Here is a 27,709-nt window from a genome sequence, read left to right as displayed (position 1 = left end):
AGGAAACCCCAGCCAGAAGTGTGATTGTCCATGAGATCTCATGCTCAAACCGTTTCTCTGCTTTGGAGTCCCTGGGCTCTAACGATGATCTGGGTGTTTTTAACGATCAAGCCACTAGTCAACATTCTACTTTTCCCACGCAGAAGGATCTGTTAACTCTTGTCTTAGAATTAAAAGAAGAAGTGAAAGACCTAAAGTCTTCTTTAGCTGAGGTCTTGTCTTTACTTCGCTCTAAAAGTACCCCTATGGAACTTTGTAATCCAAATAATCATGAGCCACCCATTAAGACGAGGCCTTATAAAGCGCACCTGTCCCTGGGAAAATTAAGGAAAAATCTTTGCTACAGCCACTTAGTGCCTCGGCTCAGGCAAACTCTGCTTCACCATCTGGCCAGAGTAGCTCCTCTGGAAATATAAAAAACCCTTGTGTACCAACATTGGCCCATCCAAAGCATACAAGGGTTGTGAACTCTGCACAAAATGCATTCCAGTCTAGAGACTATGACCATTCAATTTACATGTGCAGAGTTCCACCCGTAGCAACAGATATTAAAGAAGACGCGATGTCTCTAAAAAATAAAGTCATACATTGGATTCGGCACACTCGCCAATGTTGCTCTGTAATACACTCAGACATAATCTCTGCTCAGCGATATCTCGCATCGGTAGGCCAATTTGATACGATAAAGCTGACATTATCTATCCTTGATTTGGTAAGGGGTCTTCTATCTCTGGAAATGAGAAACCCTTTGAAAAATGGTTTGATGATCTACTTCAAAAGTTGCTGGCTCGAAAAAGACCATGTGCCAATTATGAACTCACGAGCTTCTAAGAGACCTTTGATACAATCCAACAATCAGGATAGTCCCCCCGTGAATGTTCCAACAACACCAAAGAGTCCTGTCCAATTATCCCTGACAGACGAATCTGATTGGCTTATTCCCGAACAGGATCAAAGGGAGTCCCTCAACCTTACATTTTTGGGGGAAAAGGGGGCCCCATCAGTGCCTCCTGCTGAAAGGAGGGAGAAATCTCCATTCCCAGGTACAAAAAATGTCTTATTTAACTCTACCTCTAAAAAACCAAATGATAACATGTGTAGTCTTGTACCCTCACTGAAGAAGACTGCAAGCGATGGGCATTTAACTCCAAACCTTTTGTCATGGAACTTGGCAGGAATTCGTACTAAATTGGCTGATCCAGATTGGGGAGTCTACATCGACAACTTTGATATTTGTTTTTTCCAAGAAACATGGACGATAGATAATGCTCTTAGACAAGGTTTCAAATCCTACTGTAAACCAGCAAGTCCTTCCCCGATGGGGCGACCAGCTGGAGGGCTCATTACATGGCTGAAGATTTCAGTCAAGGGAAAAATTAAAGAAATTGAAGTGGATTCAGAGGACATACTGGCCTTATCCATACAGCAGAAGTGTGGTTCATTTCTACTATGTATTAATATCTACAATAGACCAGGTCCCCCTAACAAATTGTCCAAAACCTTCTATGTACTAAATGCCTTAGTTTTAGAATATATACATTTGCATTTTATTTTTATTGTAGGGGACCTAAATGTAACACTTGAACTAAATTGTGCTGTCTCAGAAGTAATTCAATTAGAAGACGCAGCATGGAATATCCTGCCTTTTTCCTCTCTAAAGAAACAGGTCAGGACAAACACTAGAGTGCTCCAATTTATTCACTTTATGATTACTCATGGCCTTCGCCCTGCGAATGGCCGTTTTCTCTCGGACATACCTGCAAACCACACTTTTTTTAGAGCCCAGTATAGTAGTACATTGGATTATACGGTAATCAATACAAGAATTTGGTTTTGTCTACATGACATGCGTGTAGGAAGACAGTATACAAGTGACCACGCCCCAATTTTAGTCACCTACGAGGGCCTAATTCTAGAAAATGAGGATACCCATTGTAATAAGAGAGTCTCTCTGCCCCTAACACTCTCCTCTAACAAGCGTACCTTGAAATGGGAGTGCTTCCAAAAGTCAACAAAATTACAGAAGATTATGTATGATATAGTATCAACACATCAGCTTATTGAAACCTCTTCTTTCCATTCTCCAAACGAGATCCTGAGCCTCCATACGGCATTATTTGATACTCTGCGGGATCTTTTTACAAAAACTAACAGAGAAGTCAAACACCCAGTGCGCTTCTGTCACAGGTGGTTTGACAAAACATGCAGGGTTGCTAGAAATGGCTTGATCAAAGCGATCAAATCAAGAGATAAAAACCTGATAACGAATGCCAGACGAGATTATGCGTTAACAATAAAGCAGGCCAAAAACAATTGGAAAATGGGGGCCTGGCAGAACCTATTGACAGCAGCCAGGGAAAAGCATATAAAACGTTTTTGGTCCCTGGTAGCTTCCAATGGGCTAAACCAGGGCAATAGACTTGACTGCCATATCCCCGCCGATACTTGGGCTGATCACTTCACAAAACTCTATGAAGAGGAAGTTCATGTTCCGGAGGCATACAAATTGGGTTCTCTTTCTGAAAACAACCCTATGCCATTTACATTATCTGAAACAAGAGAGGCTGTTATGGTCCAAAAATCGGGAAAGGCTCCTGGCCTCGATGGTATTCCGGCGGATTTATATAAATCCGACCCAGAGATATGGGTCCCATATATAAATAAAGTATCAAATGCAGTCTTGACCACTGGAAATTTCCCTCGCACCTGGAGGGGTGCTATCATTATACCTATCTATAAAAAGGGAAACAGATCTGATCCAATAAATTACAGGCCAATCAGTCTTTTGGATAACCTCCCAAAAATATCTTGCCATCAGATTCTGATGAGAACCAAGGTATGGATGCAAGAATCACAAATCACAAATCCTGAGTGACTTCCAGGCTGGCTTTAGGGAAAAAATGTGCACAATCGACCAGATATTCAGATTCCTCACGATTAAATGGAAGTCTGTCGGCCTGGAAGGAGGGAAGTTATTCGTAGCCTTTGTGGATCTTAGATCTGCATTTGACCTGGTCCCACGCCAAAAGCTATGGGAGATACTGGATAGAGCAGGACTCCCATGTACGCTACTAAATACAATCAAAAGCTTGTACAATAAGACCTTTGCCAAAGTTAGATGGGGAGCAGATGGGGAAGTAACTAGAGAGATCCCAATTAAAAGGGGAGTGAGACAAGGGTGTGTTTTGGCCCCAAACCTCTTCCTTATATTTATAAATGCTTGCATTCCTTATCTTTTTGTTTGTGACAACGATGCTCCCAAATTAGGGGGGGTGAAGACACCATGCCTGCTCTTCGCGGACGATACACTATTGCTATCCCAAACTGCGTCTGGTTTAGCAAACTTACTACAAAAATTCACATCCTTCTGAAGTGAACTCTATGAAAAAAAAGTACATGATCTTTGGTGACAACAAACATAAAGTAAGAAAGAGCATCTCTATGGAAGGGGAAGAGTTGGAGAGAGTCGCTGAGTTTGTGTATTTGGGGGTTAGATTGGAGGACACGCATAGATGGCAGGCTCAGATAGCAAGGGCACATATGTCACTGAAGCAGAAACTGGGTGGTATACTGAGATTTGCAAACAGGTCCCCCAGGTTTGCAATCACTCCAGCAATGGAAATATACAAGCTACAAGCAAGAGGGAATGCTCTTTATGGAGCAGAGCTATGGGGACATGGAAACCTAAAGGATCTGGAGATTGCTGAAAACTTTTTTATAAAGTCTATTCTAAGAATACCCACTAGTTCTCCTACGTTGCCTGTACGCATGGACGTGAACCTCGATTCTATTGCTCATATAGCAGCGCTGAGACCAATACTATATTGGATCAGACTATGGTCCTTGGATATACTTAGCCCGTATAGAACATGGTTGAAAGCTTTGATAAGTGGAAACAACACAGAAAAAAAACCCTGGTGCAAATATGTTAGGGCTAGTCTGACTAAACTGGGGCTGGCCCATTTTTGGATGGCTCCTAATAATTTACCCAAAAATGCGGCACAAGTTGTAAAGGATAGATATTGGCGGTGGCTAAAAGTGGGAAATTTAACAGAGGTCCCTCTAGGTAGTTTGACGGACAAGTTCACATCAGTCAAATGTCACTATGAGCTTGAATCATATATGGATTTGATTACATTCCCTCGAGCCCACGCCCTTTACATCAGATTTAGGCTAGGCTCGCTACCGGTACGGCAACAAGATAAAGGGAGTCCGGAGGATTACTGGTCCAGTGTATGCCCTCCGATGACAGTTACTTTATAATACAATACACTGTTCCAAGGTTAGAAAGACAAGACAGGGTGAACACTAGGGAGTCCTAATTGTTAGGAGCAAGAGTCCTCACACACCTTAATGGGTGTCATGCTTCATCATTGGACAGGCTCCTCGTCAGACCGCAGCTGCAATGTCTGACGGGCACCCCCCGTAGGGGGGCTCTCTGCCGGAGATCTTTTATCGATGATGCCGCTAGTGCCCCACAAGTGAGTGAGGAAAAAATAGGGGAGAAGAGAACAAGCACTAAAATTGGCTCAGGGCCCCTACTAAATATTCTTTTTATTTATCTGTATGGGGTAATGGCCAAGATTAAAAGATATGTCCAAAGAGTGTGGTAGAGATAGTGCTCAACCACTCTTTAATACTGAATGTGGAAAAAGAAAGGAAGGAAGTCAGGAACTACCCGACCCACCTTCAATTAGGGTCGACATGTTTCGCGTCTCTGTGGTCCACCAGAATCCAATGACGCTTCTTCAGGACCTAATGTTTTTCTAAGCTTCTCCAACTTCAGATTAAGTGGACTCTTACAAACTCTAACTGACAGTCAAAAAAAGTATCATCAGTCTCTTACGAAAGTCAAAACCTGATCCGAACTTTCTGTTCTTAATGGTCACCCCTCCCGAATCGGGACAGTGCTTCATGGGATCACGCAGACCAATAGCCAGGCTTATGACACACTTTGTCAAGTCCTGACATCGGATGTATGCACCTACCCCTGGTCGCGCTCCCGGAGATACCGCTACGTTCTTTCACCTTTACTTGGTCTAAAGATGATCCCTATGCCAATCTTTGTCCGATGGGCTGCTCCCTTCCTGAATGTAGTGCTCATGTACTATTCCATTGTCCTGCTTACGATAAACAACGAAACAAATGGATTGTACCTCTTTGTAGAATCATGGGCTTCCAGAACCGTTTTACTGCCCTCAGAATTTTTAGGTCTAATACTGAGGGCACGGTGGCATTTGACTTAGCAAGCTATTTAGATGAAATTTGGTGTGTTAGAATAAAAATGTTAAAATCATCCCATTAATAGGAGTTCATAATGGGAATGCTTTGTACTTTCATTTTAACCCATCTGTCGTTTTTAATTAGGAATATATTTGTGTCATGATATTTATTATGGAAAATGCAATATTTATTCTATCACAATTTTATATGGTTTGTTCTTAAAGGGAAAATGTCTTACATTCAAGGACTTTTATTCAAGGACTTTTATCTATGGTCTATTTTTGTAAAATTGTGATTTTTTGTGATGTGCTTTTATGGTATCTGTGTTTTACCGAAATAAAGCTACGATGATGATGACCCATTGGTCAGTACTAGGGACTTCTCTAAACGCCCACTGAATGCACTATTTAGTGGGCACCCCTAGACCTGCAGTTCAGATTTCAAGGACAAGAGTAGGCCTGCAACAAAGACCCAAGGCTCAAGAACAGCATTCCTGCTCTACAAAGAAAAAGGCACCAAACCCTGCCTGCTGCATCCAGGACTCAACAATCACCACTGATGGGTTACATGGACATTGTATGGACTCTACAAAACTCCAGAGGTCCTTCATCCTTCTGAAATTGCCAAAGATGGCCCTCCAGAGAGAAGGCATCATTCAAAGCAACAAAGATGCAAAAGACCAGTGAAGTTCAGTTCATTGACAGGGTGGCGACCAAAGAACCAGACACAACAGCTGGCCCAAATTCCACCCGACTGACTAAGAGGAAAAATCCTGAAAGTGTGCCAAGTTTGGCGGTACTGCAACCTTTAGTGGCTGAACCGTGCAATAGCCCGGGGTACTAGACACGCAACATCGGACACCAAGAAAAAAGTCAAGTCTGAACTCTCCAAAGACCAGGAGCAAGCCCCAGTCGAGGGACTTTAGGACAGGTAAGGAAAACCCCCAGAGTGGCCTTGCTGACCTGCAATCTATTCACAAAGTGACCTGCCTCCTTTTTCCAAGGGCACCTTTTAACACTGCTCTTGGCTCACCTATCTGCTCTGCACCCAGCATCCCTGGGCCCGCACCAGAAAGCCAGCTGTGCTCTAGGGGTCCCCCACCACTTGTAACCTCTTCACTTCAAGAGGACCTACCAGACTCACCTTGAAGTCCGCTTGTACTTTGTTTTTCCAAGTGGTCCCCCGCAGTGGTCCTGCACAAGCTCCCAGAACATTTCAGCTGCTGCTCCCACCAAAACCTGGAGCCGCCGAAGTTCCTCAGCTGGTACACAGGACATCTCAATGACCTTGACCTACAAACGAAAGGAGACATTGCTAAACACATTGCCTGATTTTATATGCATTTTTAAACTCTCTCCCGTTGATTCCTATTGTGTGTAATTACGCACACAAAGACTAGTTTGATGATCTTCGTTTTAAGTATTTATGCAATTTGGTCTTGAGTTATTATTTTGAGTGTGTGTCCACATTTATTGATACTGTGAGTACAACAAATGCTTAGCATTAGCATTTTTCCAAGATTGGCCTAACTGATTGATCAAACTACCACAAAACGTAGAGCATTAGGTCGTCTAGTTTTCACTTCTGCAAACAAAGGTAGGGTTGATTGGACTCTCTGCACAAGGCACATAATTTCTGTACACTATATAGAGAGCCATCCTCCCACAGCAAGTAAGTACTGGAGGACTACCTGTTATGTCCTTCATTGCTTCTGCAATTGTTCATAATAAATGACATGGAGTAATGGGTTAGGTATGTGTGATGCAACAATGTTGACAAACTCCTGTATTCCCATTATATGAAACTATTTACAAGGGAATTTGGTATGCACACATATGTGATGGAATCAGACATCATCCCATAAAAACAAGTAGATAATGTATGAAACTAGTGGGACTGTTACTACAGAAGTGCAAGTTACATATGTTAAAAAGTGGGCACAAATACTGCTGCCAACAGTGTTGTTACACAGATCATTTAACTTTACATTCCCTACTTACCAGGGGAAATTATTGTCAGTGACTACACACAAAGGGCAATATCTTATATGTCACATGTATGATGGCAACCACCCCATGAGAGACAGTAGTGAGGCACTAGCACTGTTGACACACTGAAGACAAGTGGCCTGGTGGGTATAGATGCTAATAAACCCCCTTGACCAGACGCATGGCTTAGGACAGTGATCTAGTACTTCATGTTGTTTGATAGTGGGGCTGACACACTAAAGACAAGTGGACTTTTGGGGACAAATGACACCCGCAACATGACACAACATGAGATGATTGATCACTGCACTCAGCCATTTGTCTGCTCAAGAGAGTATATTGTTAATGGATTGTTCTCTGTTGTTTCCCTGGTCACAAGGACAAAAGTCATGGCACATCACCATGCACCAACTACCATAAGTACACAAAAAAATAACTCATCTTGTGTATTGTAAATTAGTCATCTCCAATAATCGTTGGAAGTTGGCTCTAATACATCAACCTGGCAACACAACAGGTATGGCTCTGCCCAGCACTCACTCCCTTGTAGCTGCTGTGCTTCACTCAAATGCCCATCAAGCTTGGGGTAGGCCACCGTCAGTATGAGGGCCATCAGGGGGTCAGGGTCCTGCATGCATTCCGCCAACATTGGGAGGACAGCACCCAGCTGGACCTCACAGATCTTCTGGGCCCAGCGTCTCAGGTCCTCCCACCTTTTTTAACAGTGGGCGCTCCATCGGCAATGGACCCCCCAGGGTCAGCACCTTCTGGGTGATAGCTCTGCAAATCCCTTGCATCTGCTGGGCGTTGACCAGTATGGATGCAATAGACAAATTAAGAGGTCACAATTGCACGTTTTAAGGGTAACTGGTTTGTAGTGTGGTCAGTTTTACGTATATTTTGCGCATTAGCTTCAGGCCTTAGGCCTCTGTGCACTTTGCCCTAAATATATTTTATTCATTTGCTAACAGCTTAGAGCCTCTGTGCACTTTGCTCTAAATGCTTTCTATTAGGCTTCGTACTGTTATTTTACAGAATAGCCAGTTCTACGGTGTTGTTTTTTATTCATATCACACTGTTTTGCCTACTTCAGCACTGGAGTTCTTCATAACATATTCACTCTGTGCTTTAGTCAAGGATACAGTCTGGTACATTGCCGATAGACGTGGTAGGAGTCTAGACTTGCCATTCCTGCGTAGGAACATTTTGTGATCACGATGACATGTTAGTTATAAAATCACTTCCTTGTCCCAATACATGCAAGAGGGAGATTCCGACCAGGGAACCACAACTAGACGCTGACTGCCTCGTTGCAGATGCTGAACCAGATCACAGGCCTTTGCTCAGGTATGAGTGTGTCCGTCTCCCTAGTGATACAGAAAGGCAAGCTGAAAGCTTAACATGCTGTGCTCTAAATAGAACAAGCAGAGGGAGAGTAGAAACGGTTAGGAATTATGATAGCTTTATTTCTATGTTTTACTCTCCTGGTTACTATTTCAATCCTACTATGTTGTATTGTTCTGGTTATTGCGGCTCACGCCTTAATATCTAAAATACAGTCGTTTTATTAAAACATTATATAAAACTTATACTGTCTTTGTCATTTGTATATGAGACCATATAGTGAATGAGAGAGTTGGTTTGGATCTGAGTGACCACGACTTCCCTGAGAAGTTCCAAAGATGTCATGCGCTCGGCTGCCCAATCATTTCTTCCCCGTGGGAGAAATGAGGCACTGCTAGTTAGCCGGAGCAACAACCGGATTTAGGGTGACAGAGTTCCTTACACGTGGGTCAGACTCAGTCCCCCACACCGTTATCGATCCTGCTGCCTAGAAATCCAGTAGTCTCATTTAGGATAATGAGAGCCCACGTGACATGGCGCCGCCAACGTTTGGTCTGGCTCTAATGTTTGGGTCCGACTGACTCTCTCGGTCTCGTATATATTTTGACTCCTCGGTTCCGTATGCGGAGACGTCCGTGGGGCTGAGGGTTCCCGCCACCACAGGTTGAGTACATCCTATTACTTAGTGGTTGGTTGTTCAAGCTTGAACTTTGAAAGGAAATACCCCGATATTGGTGTGCCTTCTCTGTCCTAGAGCTATTATTGTTATACTAATGGCGAATCCAGTTGTAGTAGATATACCGCTTAATATGCGATTTCCGCTCACAGGTCATCTGATAGCACATGGACTGACGGTCCAGGGGGGTCCGGTCACTTTTGTGGTGGACGCCCATGCAGCCTATAGATCAGAACTTTTTTATTCTTGGGTCGTATTTCCAGCAGCTGATGGGGGTACAAATACTTTTCACGAATATACTGTTGCGAATGTCCCTGGACAATACAGGGCTTATGCATACTTAGAAATACCATTATCTTATCAAGAACACCATAATTGGCTTGATGGCGCCCTCCCACATTCAGTAACACCAGTACGGTTAGGTCCGTTGAGTAATGATGGTCCGACCTGGCCTTTATTGGCTACATATACACCATATCCTGGAGTGGCAAATGTGGCAGTGGCTGAGGTGCGTCGTTTATATGTGGAATTAACTGCAACGTACAGACGATTAGTTCAGTTTGTGATGCGGACATTAAATACTAATGCAGCGCGTGCTGCTCCAGCTCATCCACATGCGGTGGTGCCGGGAATAAATCCGTCCACTGTACACTTTGTAATGGGCAAGGTACCGGCTAAACGTGAGGAGACTCCATTTTGGCTGGCGCAAAAAATGAATACGCTGGAAGCAGTATTTCCCCATACGGGACCTCAGGATAAGCATAGAATTTTGACGATGTGTTTGCCGTATGGGATGGTTCCTACGGTGGATTTTTGTAATACTTGGGGCACGGTGTTTGCCGCACTCTATACTACAGCACACGGTACACCGACTTTGGCTAATTTGCCGGAGGTGCTTAAACAAATTCAGGATGAATATGGGGCTGCCCCTGCCTTAGATTTAGGCATGCAATTGATGGGTAATTTTGACGCGGTTTCTTCTATTATTTTGAGTAATCTCAAGGGGGAGGCTGTAGCACTAGCAGTGCGAATGCGTCTTCGGGACGTTCCGCAGATTAATCAGGAGCGGGAACTTCCGAGAATAATAGCTGAAACATATTCTAGTATTGGTCGTGATAGCCTAGGGGCTCGACCGCAGAAACCACAATTGCAGTGTAAAAATAATAAGGATAATTCTAAGCAACAGCAACCTGAGGGTGCGAAAAAGCACTGGGATAAGAAACAGCAAACACCTAAGAAAGATGGTGGGCAGTCTCCGCAACCGGAGACCCCACAAAATAAGTATAATCTCAGGAATAGGGATACTTTGAAGACGACTGATAGATATCAATATACTGATACGCGCCAATCTTGTTCCTTTCAGGACTCCTCGGAGAAAAGAAGTGAGAGAGGTGGGCGGTCAGAGCGGAGGACGGAGTACGTGAAACCGAGACAGGATTCACAACGCTCAGCGGAGGTTTCTATTAAACAGGAAGAGAAACCGCTGCAACAAAAACAGCAGTTTAAAAAGAAGAAAGTGGCAGCAGTCTCAGTTAGACATGCCGCTCAAGAAGAGAGTTCTCTTGACGAACAAGACATGGGCGTTAGCGCTGTTAGACAGCGCGGCAGAGGTCACAATAGTTCACCGGAGTCTTCTAGAGCATCTGGAGGCGAAAGCAACTGATGACTTCATACAAGTCGAGACGGCGGATATGCGAGTCTCTGATCCTGATCAAGTATATCTTGTGACTCTACGATTAGAAGGGGATATTGACCGCGTTGTACACGCCATCTTTTGGGACCATATGGTGAAATCATATGATGTCCTGTTGGCCGAACAAGATTGGCCACCTGACTTTGTTCGCGACTGTCCAGTTGGGGAGGAGGTTATTGCGCCTTCCTTTTCACCACTTGTTCCGAGAGAACTAGCGGAGTAATATGGTAAATCATGGGCTCTAGCACAAGCCCCCGCCCTATATAGAAATAATATGGGGTGGGATAAACAATCACCTTATCATGTAATTCCCATTAAAGGAGAACCTCAGCCACAGCCGCAATATCCTATTAGATTTGAAGCAAGGGCATCGGTTCGGAAAATTCTTACACAATTGGAGTACCAAGGTGTGATTGAGCCTTGTGTCTCGCCGATGAATAATCCCTTATTTCCGGTTGCTAAACCGGACCATTCCTATAGGATAGTGGTGGATTACAGACATTTGAATAGTCATACACGCACATATGCTATACAGAATTCACATAGCGCTGCGCTTATGAATAATATAGTGCGTAAAAAATACAAAACAACCTTGGATATCTCGAATTGATTTTTCTGCCAGAATATAGCACCCGAAAGTCGGGACTATACCGGTTTCAGTGCGTTTGGCTCTCAGAAAAAGTTTTGTCGTTTACCTCAGGGGTATAAGAATAGCCCAGGACTGTTCTCGGCTCGTGTGACTGAACTTCTGCACGAGTTGGACCCTGAGGCGTTATCATATGTTGATGACATTTATTTGACGGACGATGAGATTCTACAACATCTCAGTCGCGTATCGCGCATTGTTGTGGGTTTTGCTGATATTGGTTATAAGTTTAATTTTAAGAAATCGAAGATTGCCTTCCTCAGTGTTATTTTCCTGGGATATGAGTTATCGAGTGAGGGCAAGAGCCTGGCGCCACATTTTTTGGAGAAATGTGCTTTACTGCAGCCTCCTAATACGGTTCGGAAGCTCCAGTCTTTGTTGGGGTTTCTGAATTTTGGTAGAACTTACATTCCTGATTATGCTACACGTATAAAACCCTTATATGAACTGATTCGCCAGAATTTTTCAAGTAGATTTTGGACGATTGAGCATACACACATACTGCGAGAGCTGCAGAATGATCTCTTAGCAGTTAAACATTTACACACGCGGGACAATAAAACTCATTTGGTCATCAGGGTGATTCCTGGGGCTCTTGGATTTACGTATGTCACCTTTAATGAAGGGGAGACAGTCCCGATAGCATACAAGTCCCACTTGTATTCTGCTGCAGAACAACGTTTTGCACAGACTGAGAAAATTCTCACTGCAGTACAGATGGCTGTGATCAAAGAAAGACCGTTAGCCCAGGGCCAACGCATTATTGTTGTTTCCCCAATTCCAGCCTTGGAAGCTGTTACAAAAGCGAGTGTTCCTAATTCGAAAGCTTTACACCCGCGGTGGATACAATGGGCTACGTCTTTGACGGCCACTGATGTGGATTACATATTTGACCCTAAGCTGCAGACTCAAGAATTTCTTCAATATGAAATAGAGTACCCGGTTCCTGCTGGCACATTACCTATTGACCAATATGAAGTGGTCATGTATACCGATGGCTCTGCGCAACCGGCGGTTGGGACTAAACAACAGTATTCTGCTGCTTGTGCGGTGGTGAGCGGGACTATGGAGGGGGGAGTTTTCTGCCCCGACATACTTATACTAAAACTTTGGGAGATTGCACGGCGCAGCTGGCTGAGCTCAAAGCTCTTTTGTTAGCGTTGGAGCATGCAGAGCCGGCGATATTGACCTTGCTAGTCTGTGACTCCTACTACTGTGTGCAATCCTTCAATGAATATCTGCATTATTGGAAAATGAATGGGTTCAGAGATTCTAAAGGCAACACCATTAAACATAAATTGTTGTGGGGTAAGGTTGCGGGTCTGAAAGAGACGCTTCCTAAAGTCCATGTTGTACATACACTTGGACACCAGCGCGTTGGAATACACGTTGCTGGGAATACTTTGGCTGATGAGGCTGCAAAGTCGGCAGTGGCTATCGCCACTGTAGCCGCAGTAACTCGTTCGAGTTCAAAACCAGACATAGAGATTTCGGCTGCCATAAAAGCTACGGCTGATGGCACGCCATTTCCTAAAGGATTCCCTTCTAAATATAGTTACTGCTTGAGTGGTGCACTAAATGCTGTTGTTAATATTCCAGGCGTTGGTGTACGTGAGTTACCAAATAAGATTGAGAGACCTCGATTAATTTCTGCAGCGCATGAAGGGGTGGCATCTGCGCATGCTGGTGTGGCTGCCACGATTTCGCTTTTACAGGCCCGTTATTGGTGGCCTGGTCTCTATAAGGAGACAAAGCAGTATGTCCTTTGTTGTGACGTCTGTCAACAAATTAAAGCATCGTCGGCTAGACGCCCGCAGCAGACTCCTCTTCTGATATCAAATAGACCATTACAGTGTGTGTACTTGGACCATTGTGGTCCACTGACACCAGATAGTGCATACAAATACATATTGGTTGCTGTAGATTCGTGCTCCAGATTTGTGTGGGTCTGGCCACAGCGCTCGGCTGACGCTCGGACTGTTATTAAAGATTTGCGTATCTTTGTCGATACATTTGCAGTTGCGACTTTTCATTCGGACCAGGGCCCTGCTTTTGCCTCTAAGGCATTCAGGGACACCATGGCTTCGTTGGGGGTCCGATTCCAATTCTCGTCTCCATTTCATCCCGAGGGAAATTCTGTCGTGGAGCGTTTAAATCGTGATTTAAAGCAATCCTTAACAGCCAGGGTTATAGGTACGGGTCGTAGTTGGCTAGCCCACCTGTATGGAGTACAGAGAGCACTTAATAACTTGCCTAGAAGGTCACTGGGGGGTCGTACTTCATATGAGTGCCTGTTCGGAACACGAATGTATGTTCCTGATCTGGATGGTCCTGGTGTGGAGGCGGCAGATACGCCCTTTGACATAAATGATCGTGTCACTGTTTTGCAGGATTTACAACAATTCCGTGAAGATAACTCTTCTGCAAGTGCTGCCTCCTCTGGAATTAAGGATGAGCCAGTAACACCTACTGGTTGGATACCCAGGATTGGGGATCTAGTGCGTGAAAAGGTCGCAGTAAAGAAAGAATTTGGTCCTTCTTATCGAGCACCTGTCCCGGTGTTGGGGGTGAGCGGCACGAGAACTGTGATTTTGCCGCCGCTGCAAGGGGCCAAAGGAAATCGTTTTGTTTCCATTGATAATGTCAAGTTACAACATGTGGCCGATTCTGCACAGCAGACCAAGAGGGACACCCAGTAGTTCCGGCATCCCTCTCACTACTGGGGAAGAAGTCCCGCTGCAGGTGATTTGCACCGACCCTGTTTCCTCTCCGAGCTTGGGGAGGGTGGAAGATGATCTTGCGATTCAACGATTGATATCGATTCTTTTGCTCAAGTTGCTGTACGTTCTACTGATGTTTCTGAACATGTGATTTATAGCGTACCTAGGAGAGAACCTCCATCAGCTTCCTTGTTCACTGTTGCACCTTTTGCAAGAACTGCCTCTGGCTGCTTCAACAACGCGGATGCGGCTGTATCCAGCTCTTCGTCTTCGCTGTCTTCAATCCGAGGTCCACGTAAGCTACTCAGTTGGCTTAAACGTACATATTTTGTTATTCCTTGGAACTATTTGTGGCTTTTTATGGCTGTAATGACTTTTTTTTTATGGTTGGGTTTTGTGGTTACTTTTTTTCTAGTAATACATGGTCATTTTCTGCCTGATCGATCAGACATTGAGCACGTGGAGACTGTGTTGAGACCACATTTTTCGTCTCATATGGTTCGAAGAGACTTATCCAATGTGAACATTTCTGCAATACCAATTCCGGATGGGATTGTGTGGGATAAAGTAATGTTTGATATATATGGTCCCACTGAATTGATTCAAATACCGTATGTCCTTAAGTTATCAATGAATGATATTGTTATTCCAGGCATTGTTTCTGATGATTGGGATGTGAAGACAGTAGATGCTATGCTAAAAGATTTGCAATATTATACTGTCTATGACGATGAAGATGCTTACCAATTTAAAGATAATCATGGTGATATGTTTTGCTACACCTATTATGGACACCACTTTATTCACAAAGCGAGTAGCCCTAATTCCATCTTTAATTATGTACAATGGGAACATTGCTCGACTCCTCCACAAGGGAGTTCGAAAACGTATAATGATAAATTTGCATATTTTTCTGGGCATGATCAGCGAAACGCTAAGTCTTACTATTTTAAAGTGACACCGTATTCTAATAAGCAAATTTTGTTGACCGATACTAAATTACTGTATTCTAATTCGTTTGTATCTAAACTTTCGGTCGAAGGATATGAATACTGGTTGAAGACTGTTGACTTGAAAAGTGTTTGGGGTACGAAAAATTGGCAGATGCAAGGCAGAGATACATTATTTCGAGCATGCATTATCCCTGTGCAAATGATTTTCCTCAATGACACAGTACAACAGACTAGTTGTTTGGGCTTGGCGTCGATTAGAGACTCAGAGACACATTTTAGCCTTTGGGAAAGGAAAAGATGATTTTTAAAATAGACAAATATGTATGTAAAATATGTATGTAAACCTGTTTCTCTGGTGAGACATAGAGTATATCATACAGGGGAAGGACCTCTTCAAAATGTTTCTTGAGCTCCTCTGGAGAGAAGGCAGGGGCCCTTTCACCTGCTTGTCTTGGAATGATTGCTCCCAGAGATGGGACACACCAGGTCAAGTGATGGAGGAGTTGATGGCAGCAGTGTCAGGTGGTAAGTGAGTTGGGGCCAGAAGTATCAAAAAAACAAATTGCATTTCTTAAATAGCAAATTTTAAGAAATCGCTATTTAAGAAATGCAAAATGGTATGTATGATTTTTGCAATTCGTTAATAGCGATTTCTTAAAATTTGCAAATACTATTACCGAATCGCAATTAGAGAATCCAACTCCATTTGCACCTATGGGCCTGCTGCGAATGGTTTTGCATTTCCTAAATTGTGAATTCCAGTTAGGAATTCGCAATTTAGGAAATGCAAATCCCAGTGTGCTGGGGGCCTAAGGCCCCCTCTGCTGCACCCCAAAAATATTTTTACGGACATGTGAAGCACACACATGCCTTAGGGGCATGTGAGCGCTACATGTCAATTTAAAAAATGCATTTAAAATGCATTTTAAAAATTTGCACATGGTTACCACCAAACTTTTGTTGGTGGTAATTGCATTCCCTAAATGCCCAATTCGCATTTAGGAAATGCTTGATACATGTGCTTAAGAAATCGCAAATAAGAATTCCTTATTTGTGATTTCCTATTTAGAGAATCGCAATTTGCGATTCTCTAAATGGGGTTGCAATTTTAAGGAATCGCTATGTTAGCGATTCCTTAAAATTGCACTGCGAATGTCTTTCATACATTCTGAAAGGCATTTTTGCATTCGCAAACAGCTGAATTTTGCGATTCGCACTGTTTGCGAATGCAAAATCGCTTGGTACATCTGGCCCTTATTTTCCAAACCACGGTGTACATGTGCGCCATGTACCTGGTCATCATCATTGACAGACACAGCCATTGGGCCACAACCATCATAGTCTATAATGTTAGGCTATTACTATGTCTGCCATGTTTGGAACAGCCCATCATGTGGTTGACTTCTGCCAGTGGCAGGAGGTTCCTAAAGTTCAATGAACATGGTCAGGCATCTGCCCTTTTGGCTGCTGAAACTACAGTTTAAAAAAAAATTAAAATGTGCCATGACATATATTAATGTGTAGTAACATCTCAACAAATGTAAAGCTACCTTGATATGTAGACTCTCCTAAACAGTCATTAGTGTAGTAACCTGCTGGTCACAGATGCCATAGAACCGTGGTGCACTGTACTCTGGTGTCAGAACATACTTCACAATATCCAGGGGCACAAGAGGAGCAGATAGGTATGTTATGTGCACACATTTGTAGTAGACATAAGTCTAGGCAACCATGGGGATCATAGATGAACCTTGAGTAGCAGACAATTTTGATGTGTAATGCGGGTAATGTTTTTACAGTAAGTAATGTCTTGTCACATGACTGGTCTTAATCATCAGATATGTTGGTCTGGACACTGTAACTAATGCTCCAACTCATTTAGTTACACAAATAGGTACAATGGGAGAGGGAAGATGTGACAACCTCCAGTTTACTGTCCATTTCCAGACCTTTAGACCATGGAAGAACGTGACATAATAAAGCAGTTCTGTCCCAACAGGCAATCAATCCCAGAATTATGCCATCAGTTGAACTCAGATCTTCTGCCTCAAAACACTAATCCAACATGTATACCACCAATGGTCAGAATCGTGACAGTAGTACACTTCCTGGCCATAAGGCCATTTCAATATACAGTGGTTATATCTGGTGGTATGTCACAACTTATGTTCAGTGGTTTTTTAAGAGACATGCTATCAGCAGTGAGGAAACACATTAACAGCTGAATCAGTTTTCCCAGAAGTGAGCATTTAGCCAATGTAAAGGCTGACTTCTATGGATTTGGTCACCTCCCTTATGTTGTGGGGGCCATTGATGGCACCCATATTACATTTGTGCCACCGCATGCCAGTGAACAAATTTATTGCAACAGAAAACGCTTCAATACAATCCACGTGCAAGTTGTCTGCTTCTCAGATCAATACATTTCAAATGTCAGTGCCTGGTTCCCAGTTTCAGCCCATGATTCATTTGTAATGCAGAAAATCACCATACCCCAGCTGATGCCACAACTGTAACCGGAGAGGGCCTGGCTTGTTGGTAAGTTACATCTGTCATGATCTTGTGTGTGCAATGTCAGGTGCTAGAATCAGGAAGTGTGTGACTCATTGTGGCACTTATGTCTCATTACAAAACAGGAGACATATCCCATCCGCCCTTGGTTGGTAATACCAGTGAGGAATCCAACTACGCCAGGGGAAGTTTGCCTTAATGAGGTCCAGGGAAGAACATGGTGGCCAGTTGAGTGGACTTTTTTGGTTTCTGAATTTCAGATTTCGCTGTCTGGACAAGACTGAGGAAGTCTTCCACTGCTCATCTGGGAATGTGTGTCAAATCACTTTGGCGTGCTGCATACTCCATAACATCGCCCTGTGAAGGAACATTCCTTACATCCCAGAGGAGGGGGAGTCTGTGGTGCCACAGGGTGAGAATCTGTAAATGTCAAATGAAGATGATAGTGATGAAGAGGAAGGAGATGACTTGCAACTAGATCTCATCAACAGCTTTTTCTCATCAGTGTATGTCATGAGATGTCATGACATTGACCGTACAATGAACTCTTGTTGTGATAATGTGAAGAGTATTTTTTTAACAGTTCTGAAGCTGGAGCAAATACTGGCAAAGTGTGTCTGATGAAGAAGCTTTTGACACAATAACATTTAGGAGATGTTGCTTTGTTTGTGTGAAATTTATAAAATAGATTGCGTTCTCTAGACGTTTGCTTTGTGAATTGTGTCATATGTGTGGTTTCATAACTATAATGCTTATTTTTTAGTTTGTTCAGTTACCTTTGCCATTACATCTTCATTGGGAAATTATAGAGTTGTGACATTGGCAGGTATATGATGCTGTTTGGACAAATAAAGTGGACATGGATTGTTCTTAGGAATGTAGGTCACAGACCTTGAGTGTGCAAGACCTATGCCAAGACAGCTTTCACAGTGATAGGATGGAAGTTTGGAAGACTCCATTGGACTTGTTCCTTGTTGTGTGGTGGCCCTGATGTATCTTGCGTGTCATCATGTGTTCCGAAAATATGTAGTCCTAGGTTGAATTCAGGTTAGCTTCCCTTCATAATGGCTAAACACACTTTTTGTATGAATTGTATGTGGCTGTTTATGTATTTCATCATTGTGGACCAAAGTGCCTGGGGCACATCACTGACATTTGTGTCATACCCCCAGATGCAGAAGCACTGGATTGTAATGACCCTGTGATCAGAAACTTGCTGTACTGCCATCTGTCTGAGTCTTGCACTATATGATGTTTGACTCCTTTTGTGAGGTAATTGATGTGGCTCCAGCTGATGACATCAACCAATTTCATGTGTGCCTATTCTACAGGACAATGTCTGATATATCTCTTTCGTCCATGGTTTGGAGGTCTGTAACTGTAAATTTGAGCATTTACCTAGTATGATTCAGTCATGTGTGATTTGCTAAGGTTCAGACATATTGACTGCCTATGAGTTGAACAATGTAATAAATGTTCTTTTTTGACAAGATGCTTGAATGTATGTGTTTGTGTGGAATGGTTATAATCCTGAGCTGGACACTGTGTACATCCAACATATCCCTGCTTCCACAAGTAGCTTGTTTTTTCATTGTATGGTTCACATGTTCTTACATATCTACATTGCTAAATGTGAAATTTAAGACAGCAGACAATGAGTTGGTAACTTGTGAATTTTTTACTGTGCTAAGGATGAAAACAAACTTGCGGCAAAAAGTAACATAAAGAAAAGTGAAGGGGTCAGTCATGGTGAATGAAATCATAGCAGATGCCACACCATCGAAGTCCAAGGTCCATAGTACTCCTCCCATCAGAAATGGAATAGGGTTCAGGATCAATCCACAGAGTGAATGTGGGATGCACAAAGGAGGACATTAAGGATGAGGTTTCTTGCTGGCAGTGGTGGGTGTATTGCCATCTGCACCTCCTGGATTTTTACACGGACACCCCTGCTTTCGAGGATGGGTGGGAAGTTTAGCGTCTGTAGAAGCAGGGGTGTATGAGGGTGGTTGGGCCTCTGATAGGGCCTCCCTTCATGTGTCTACAGCAGATGTATTTGGAGTTGATGTAGTTGGCCCATAGGAAGGGGAAAAGCCCTGCTCACGGGTATGGATATCTCTCAGCACCCCTGTTAAGGTGCCATGTTGGAGTTATGGTCCTTCATATGTTGGTTTATGTCTCTCTGCAGCTGCTTGAGTTCCCGGAGTTCAGTTAGCCAGGTGCTATTCCCTCATGTCTTGGGATTCAAGATAGATCCCACAGGATTTGGCTGAATATATCCTGGTTGTGAGGGGCCCCAGTGGCCTTACTATGGCAGCCCACAGCATTCCTCCAATGTATTGTACCCCCACAAGCCTGTGCCCTTGACACAGGGTGCCCTCTCTAACTGGGCCCCTCAGTGTCAGGATCCAGGCCTGGGGGCACATGATAGTAGCAACTGCATTAGGTACACAGGTTGGTATGCACGTTGTTGTCCGTGATGTTGAAGCAACTTGAGTGGGTGGTGTTGTAGGCACAGTGAGACTCACTGTTGCTGTCTGGCCAGCCTGCCCAGATGGGCCAGGACTGTCATCCACATCCACATGTCCAGGAGTGTCATCATTACTGAGGGCTTTATCCAGAGGCAAGTAAGGAGTCTGATTGGTAGACAATGTCTGTCCAGGCGCTGTGCCAGCTTGATCTGTTCAGAAATAGAATGTATTGGTATTGGTTGAAGCGTGGAATCTACATCTAAAAGCTCTATGTGACTGTAAGTAGAGACCTTGGACAATCTTAAGTGGTATTTCTGCTTATTGCACTATGTTGCCATGGTGTTGAAGTCGTTGACATGATGTGCAACACATGCAGAAACTATTAGACTCAAGCAACCCATTAGATGTGATGATCAGTTGCACTTTAGATGAGTGAATCAACATGACATCCTAGAAATAGTTAAACCTACACAGCGGAGAGGAGATGTGTATTTGACCATTCCAAGGCCTAGTTGTGTGAGATACAGGGGAACACACAAAATTGTGGTATATGTAGCTGTATTCATCATATGAGTAGTGCTGAGTCAATGTGTGAACTGCCACTACCAATCTGATGAAGCAACATAATGCCTTGATGTACACACTTGGTAAGGTGTTATTTCTGTCCTCAATAGTTTAATTTTGGGATACAGGACAAGAGCAAGCTAGGTAGACAGGCACGTCTCTGAGTCAAGCATGATATGTACATTGCTAACTTCCAGGGGAGGGTGTATCATTTGGGAGATGGCACACAGGTGCATTTGGACAAGTGTAGGTAGGCCTGGTATTTAGAGGTACAGACACAGGGCCTCCTGACAGTTGTAGCCATGCCACGTGTTGCCGCCCTATACCACACAAACGCAAAACTCACAGGGAAGGGTACATCCTTTGAGAGATGGCACACAGGTGTATTTGGACAAGTGCAGGAAGGTCTGGTGGTTAGAGGTACAGAAACAGGCCCTCCTAATAGTTATAGTTATGTCACTTGCTACCTCCCCACACTACACAAATGCTAAACTTCCAGGGGAGGGCACATCATTTGAGGGATGGCCTACGGGTGTATTTGGACAAGTGCAGGAAGGCCTGTTGGCTAGAGGTACAGAAACAGGGCCTCCTAGTAGTTGTAGTCATGTCACTCTCTGTGCTTCCTAACACTTGACAAATGTTTAGTCTTACATATCTTTTGCCACACTGCAGTTAACTTTACCCATACATTTACATGTTGACACATACCAAGGGTCCTGGGATGATCTTTTGATTTTGAAACATTTACAGACCCCATTCCAACATATTGCATGTAATGGGGATTGCTGCATGTGATGTTCTGTACAACAATGCACATTGACAAGCTTGCATCTTACATCTATTGCATGTTAGGAAAGTACATGAACAACACAGTGGCAAAAGGTGAGATGTGAGCATGCAGACCATCGAAGATTTCTGACAGTTTTGCATTGTAACTTACCAGATTCCACTCCCCATCTATTCTTGTCAAGGCTTCAGCATGCAGGATGGCTAAGACCTTCTCCCAGGGAAACAGTTGTAATGGGGCACTAGGAGGCCATGTGTTGCCTGGAGGCCAAGGATAGCACATACCCCCACAGGTCATTCCACCTCTTCCTAATTTCCTCCTTTGGGTGCAGGGTGATACTTACAGCATTTAGTCTTTGCCACATTTCTATTTTCCTACTAAGAGGATTATGCTGAACTTAAGCTCCAAACAATTGTGGCTCTACTATGATGATTTCATCCAGCACGACTCTCAACTCATACTCAGAAAACAGGGGATTTTTTGGGTCATGATATGGGTGGAAAACGAAGTGGGTAGCTTGGACTTAATTAAAAAAAATTATATAGGGAGTAAATGGACAAAAGTATGTGAAAGGTGTTGAACGGGATGGTGAAAAAAGAGGTGCCTTATCTGTCAAGAATGTGAAAAAGGGTGGGCTCTGGTATCTGTCCTGCAGTAAAGAGGCAAATGATTTTGGCCTTGGAAGGGGTGTGTTTTACAGTGTGTTTTGCAGGGGTGTCCATTGGGGCAATGTCTGTCAGCTGTGCTGTGTTTGAATCCATCCGTTGGGCACTTGTCTGTTGCTTTGCAAAAATATGTACCACAGAGGGCGACCCCCTGCAGCTGATCGTCACATCAACTCTGTTTTTGTAACGGGCTTGGTGGTTCCACGCAGCCATGACTTTGATAGAGTGCATACTGCCAAGATTGCAGACCACTGTACAGCTGGAAAGCAGGCATTTGTTTTGGTGGCCTGTTTGTTAAGCCTACATACATCATAATACATCGGTCTGGAGACCGCCGGTGCAGAGATATTTTTGGGACCGCCACCTCGGCGGTCTGTCGATCCGACTGCCAAACTCATAATTGGGCCCATAGACATGAAGAGACACTTACAATGGCACCCCAATGGGCTGCTAGAGACAAAGGGAGATCTTGCTATATTCTGTGTAGACATAGGTAAATGCAGAGCAACACAGTAAGACATGCATATGGGGAGCTAAATGAACGATGACCATGAAGAGATATAAAGGGAAGACATGGAAATAAAGGTGCCTGTGACACAGATAGGTACAGGCGATGCAACCAAGATAAAGAAATAGTGAACTATTGAAATTAATGGAGAGAAGCTCTGGAAGCCATTGAAGCGCAGACTCTGCTACAGATGGTGGAGAGAAAGGAGGAGAATTTTACCCTGGAAAAGCCAAAATTGAGGAGACATGGTTCGGGAGAACATGGGTAAACATGGACATGGGAAGACCAGGAGCCAGATTTATCATAGTATTGTTTTGCTCTTGTGTCAAGCATAGTGTCTCAAGGGCAATGCTAAGGTCAGATTTACCATGCAATTCAGGGCCACCTTGCATGGGACTGCTTGGCTTGGTAAATCTGGAGTAACACAAGGCAGCACAAGCTGCTGTGTTTCGTTACTCTGTCCTGGGAGGGAGTTTTCACTCATAAACCCATGGATTTTGATGCATTTCCAGACTTACCAAGACTGGTAAACCTGCAAATACATCAAAATGCTACACCTTCCCAGGGGAGGCACAACAAGTAGAAATATATTTATTCTTTCTTTTTGTTTCCTCTTTCTAAGTGTGCTGCATTTTGCATTTACGAGGATTGCGTTTCTGCCAAAAAGTATCCCTTCCTGACAAAACAAATGCTGCGTGTAATGCAGGCACCCTTGCACCATGGCTCAAGGGTGCCTACATTGCCACTAGGCAACAGATTGTACGCCAGCGTAAGCACAAATCAGGAATGCTTCATATATTGCTAAATATGGCACATTCCTGCCCTCTCTCTCTCGTGCAGCACATCAAGTTGTTTTGCTTCGTTCCATTGCATGAAAGATTGATAAATTTGCCCCCAGGTGCTTGGGATCAGATATTTGGAAATGCAGACAATGGGAAACATGGTGGTGCACAAGTAGACAGTGTCATAGCATTTGTAGACAATGAGAGCTATGGGCCTCATTACCAATCTGGCGGTCACTAGACTGCCAAACTCATGATGGCAGTCGGACAGCACCAATCTGGGGGTCCGACTGCCACATTACAACACTGGCGGTTGGACCGTCAGGGAACCACCAGCTCTGCAAGGATAGGAGATCCCGGTGGACTGGCTGTGGTGGTGTTCCTAATCTGCCAGAGCAGCGCTGCAAGCAGCGCTGCCATGGGGATTACGATCCTCTTCTCCACCAGTGGTTTCATGTCAGTACCACTGCCATGAAAATGCTGGCAGAGAATGCGTGCAAGGGGCCTCACGGATTCCCCAGCACTGCCCATGCACTTGGCATGGGCCGTGCAGGGTCCCCCTTGGCCAGCATAATCACAAAGTTTTCTGTCAGCTTTGCATTAGGAGCCAGAGACAATGCTCTAGGCTGTATCCCTCTAGGCCAGCGGGCGGAAACTCAGGTTTCCGCCTGCTGACCTAGCTGGAAACTCTTAATGGGATGTTGGGAGGTAGCCACTATTGCTCAACCTCCCCATCGGAAATTCAGCGGACAGTGTGAACCGTCTGCCAAATTCAGAATCAGCCCCAATATGTTGAGGGAGACATAAACAAACATAAATATAAGGGTATGTGAATGAATGGTGCTATGTGAGCATGGGAAAAACACAAGCATGGGGAACCAAAGGAAAAAAATAGGTGCTAGATGGACATACATTGACAGAGGAAGACAAGGGAGAAGCAAGGAATTATATACACGAGAAAACAGACTTTGTGAGATCATGACAGGGGCACATGGACAAATGAAGACATGCAACACCAGAAGGAAATATTAAAGACTGGTCAATACTTGGAAAGATGTGAGACTCTCAGCTGACATTAGTAAGATACACAGCGGATACTAAAGAAACACTGCGGTTGCTGCAAAACATACATGGGTACTAAAGGATACTGCATATGCACAGTTAAGCACAGACACAGAGGGGGTCATTCTGACCTCGGCGGTAAAAGGCACTTACTGCCGGTCAGAAGACCGCCCTAACACCGCCGCGGCCGCGGTAAACCGCCACGGTCATTCTGACCCGCAACTGGCAAACCGCCAAAAACCCGACATCCACAAAAGTCCGCCACACTAAAGGTCAGCGAAAAAAAGGCGATGACCAAACCTCCACCATCACGCCAACAGAAATACGCCCATACCATTACGACCCACGAATCCACGCGACGGTCTTTCAAACGCGGTATTCCATTGGCGTACACACCGCCGCGGTCAAAATACACACACCCTTACAAAACACAACCACATTGGACAATTTGAAATACACACACCTGAGACACATACACACACCACCCCCACACACCCAATACAATATAAAACACACACCCACATTACCCACAAACCCTTACTTCCACAATTGCGAATCAAGGACAGAGAGACAGCACTGCTTAGAGTAGACCATCACACAGAGGCTAATCACAACATCACCCACACAATTACAACGCACAAAACACCATACACCACCACACTCACCACACTCCACAACACATACAACATCCCTCACCTCATCCACACCACCCCATGGCACCCCAAAGACACCCCAGGTTCTCTGACGCAGAACTCAGGGTCATGGTGGAGGAAATAGTACGTGTAGAGCCCCAGCTCTTCGGGAACAGGTGCAGCATACAACAATTGCTAGGAAGATGGAGCTATGGCAAAGGATAGTCGACAGGGTCAACCCGGTGGGACAGCATCCACGCAATCGGGAGGACATCAGGAAGAGATGGAACGACCTACGGGGGAAGGTGCGTTCCATGGTATCAAGGCCAACATTGCGGTGCAGAAGACTGGCGGCGGACCCCCACCTACTCCCCCAGAATTCACAGCATGGGAGGAGGAAGTCTTGCACATCCTGCATCCTGAGGGCCTCGCAGGAGTAGCTGGAGGAATGGACTCTGGTAAGTCAAATCTTAACTACTACTTCCCACCCCCACCCCATCTGCATGCCAGCACATAGCCCCACCCTCACCCCCACCCCCATCACACCAACTCCTTCCAAATGTACCACCATCACAACCCACCCATCCCAACACCTAGACCTGCATGCGACCACAAAGCATGGACACCCATCACCAAAGCATGCCCACTGCACATAACCATCTCCCCCACAAGCCACCCTCACAAAAGCCCCCACACGGGAATGCCTGCACTTGGGTACACGGACACCCATCCATCCCACGAAAAGCCACACACAGAACCAATAACCATACCCTTATACCCCTGCAGGACCCGAACGCCACCACACCGCCACGGAGAGTCCAGAGATGTCCATCCCACCCCCAGAAGAGGCCCCCAGCGATGACAGCAGCTCTGTCGACCTGGACCCAGATGACCAGCCCGGCCCATCGGGGACCTCTGGACAGTCGGTTCCCCACAGACAGCCACAGGCTACACCAGACCTAACCCCCTCTGGGAACACCAGCACAGCTCCCACCCAGCGGGCCCATGCCTCTGTCTCCAGGACACGTCAATCAGCGGTGTGTCCGCCACTACAGGGCACCCAGGTTGACCCACCACCCCAACAACAACAGGGACCTGGGGGCAGTGGTAGTGGGCACACCGTCCAGGGGACAGAGGCCCAGGGAAACAGGGGAACTGGGAGGGCTGCTATGCGACAGGGGGGGGACAGGCCCAGGGAACCGACTCTCCAAGAGGCCCTCACCACCATCATGGGAGCATACCACCACTCCCAGGAGACGATGGCGACGGTACTGGCCAGGTTCCAGGAGATCCAGGCACAGCAGGAGGAACGGTACATGGGGTTCAGAGAGGAACTGAGGAACATCGGTTCCACAATGGGGACCATCGTCCTGGCCCTTAACCTGATAGTCACCACATTGCGGGACCATGTGGCCCCCAAAGGGCCCCTGTCACTAGCCCCGGCCAGGAACAGCCTACCACCTCCGCCGGCGCTAGTGGACAGGAGGCCCCCACACAACGTCAGGCCACCAGAACCCCACCTCCTGCTGAAGAACAACCACCCCGCAAGCGGAACCTGAGATCACACAAGAAGACAGAGTAGGATTGCAAGACCCCCGCCAGCATAAGATACCCCCTGATGTCATCCCACTGTCCCACATTGTCACCCTGTCCAACCTTGAACTGCCCCTGCTCCATCCTTCCACAGGCATATGGACAATGCACCTGTGCGAATGAGAACTGGACTCTGCCATGGACATTTCTCCACCCCCACCCATCACCGTTTTACTATCATGTACCTATATGTAGCACTTATAATAAATCACCTATTGCACTTACAATTTCAGGAGTCTGCTTTTATTTTACTATTATGTTTCACACATAACGGTGCAATTATGTTCTGTTATATTGTAATGACAACATACCAATGACAACAAGCTGTAGTCCATGGGCAAACAAAGCAGAAGTCACGCAGTTGGTCAAACAGCTCTGAAAAGTGAAGGGAAAGTCACAATTCAGCTAAAAGGAAATGGTGGGAAACACAGAAAGTAGAGACGCAGGAGGCCTCAAATAAATGTAAAATGGCGTGGGTGAATCTTACCTGTGTGCTACTGAAAATACTGTTGTATAACTGTATCCCTGTTGTCCGTGTCGTCCCCATCGTCTTCCTCCTCTTCACTCTCCACAGGCTCCACAGCTGCTACAACACCACCATCTGGACCATCCTCCTGCAGGAAAGGCACCTGGCGTCGCAATGCAAGATTGTGAAGCATACAGCAGGCCACGATGATATGGCACACCTTCTTTAATGAGCACATTAGGGATCCACCTGTCATATGCAGGCACCTAAACCTGGCCTTCAGGACCCCGAAGGTCCTTTCAATTATCCTCCTAGTTCGCCCATGGGCCTCATTGTAGCGTTCCTCTGCCCTTGTCCTGGGATTCCTCACTGGGGTCAATAGCCAGGAGAGGTTGGGGTAACCAGAGTCACCTAATAACCACACA

The sequence above is a fragment of the Pleurodeles waltl genome, chromosome 7 (genome assembly GCF_031143425.1).
Source record: "Pleurodeles waltl isolate 20211129_DDA chromosome 7, aPleWal1.hap1.20221129, whole genome shotgun sequence".
Classification (NCBI taxonomy): Eukaryota; Metazoa; Chordata; class Amphibia; order Caudata; family Salamandridae; genus Pleurodeles; species Pleurodeles waltl.
Note: the sequence above shows the minus strand (reverse complement) of the source record.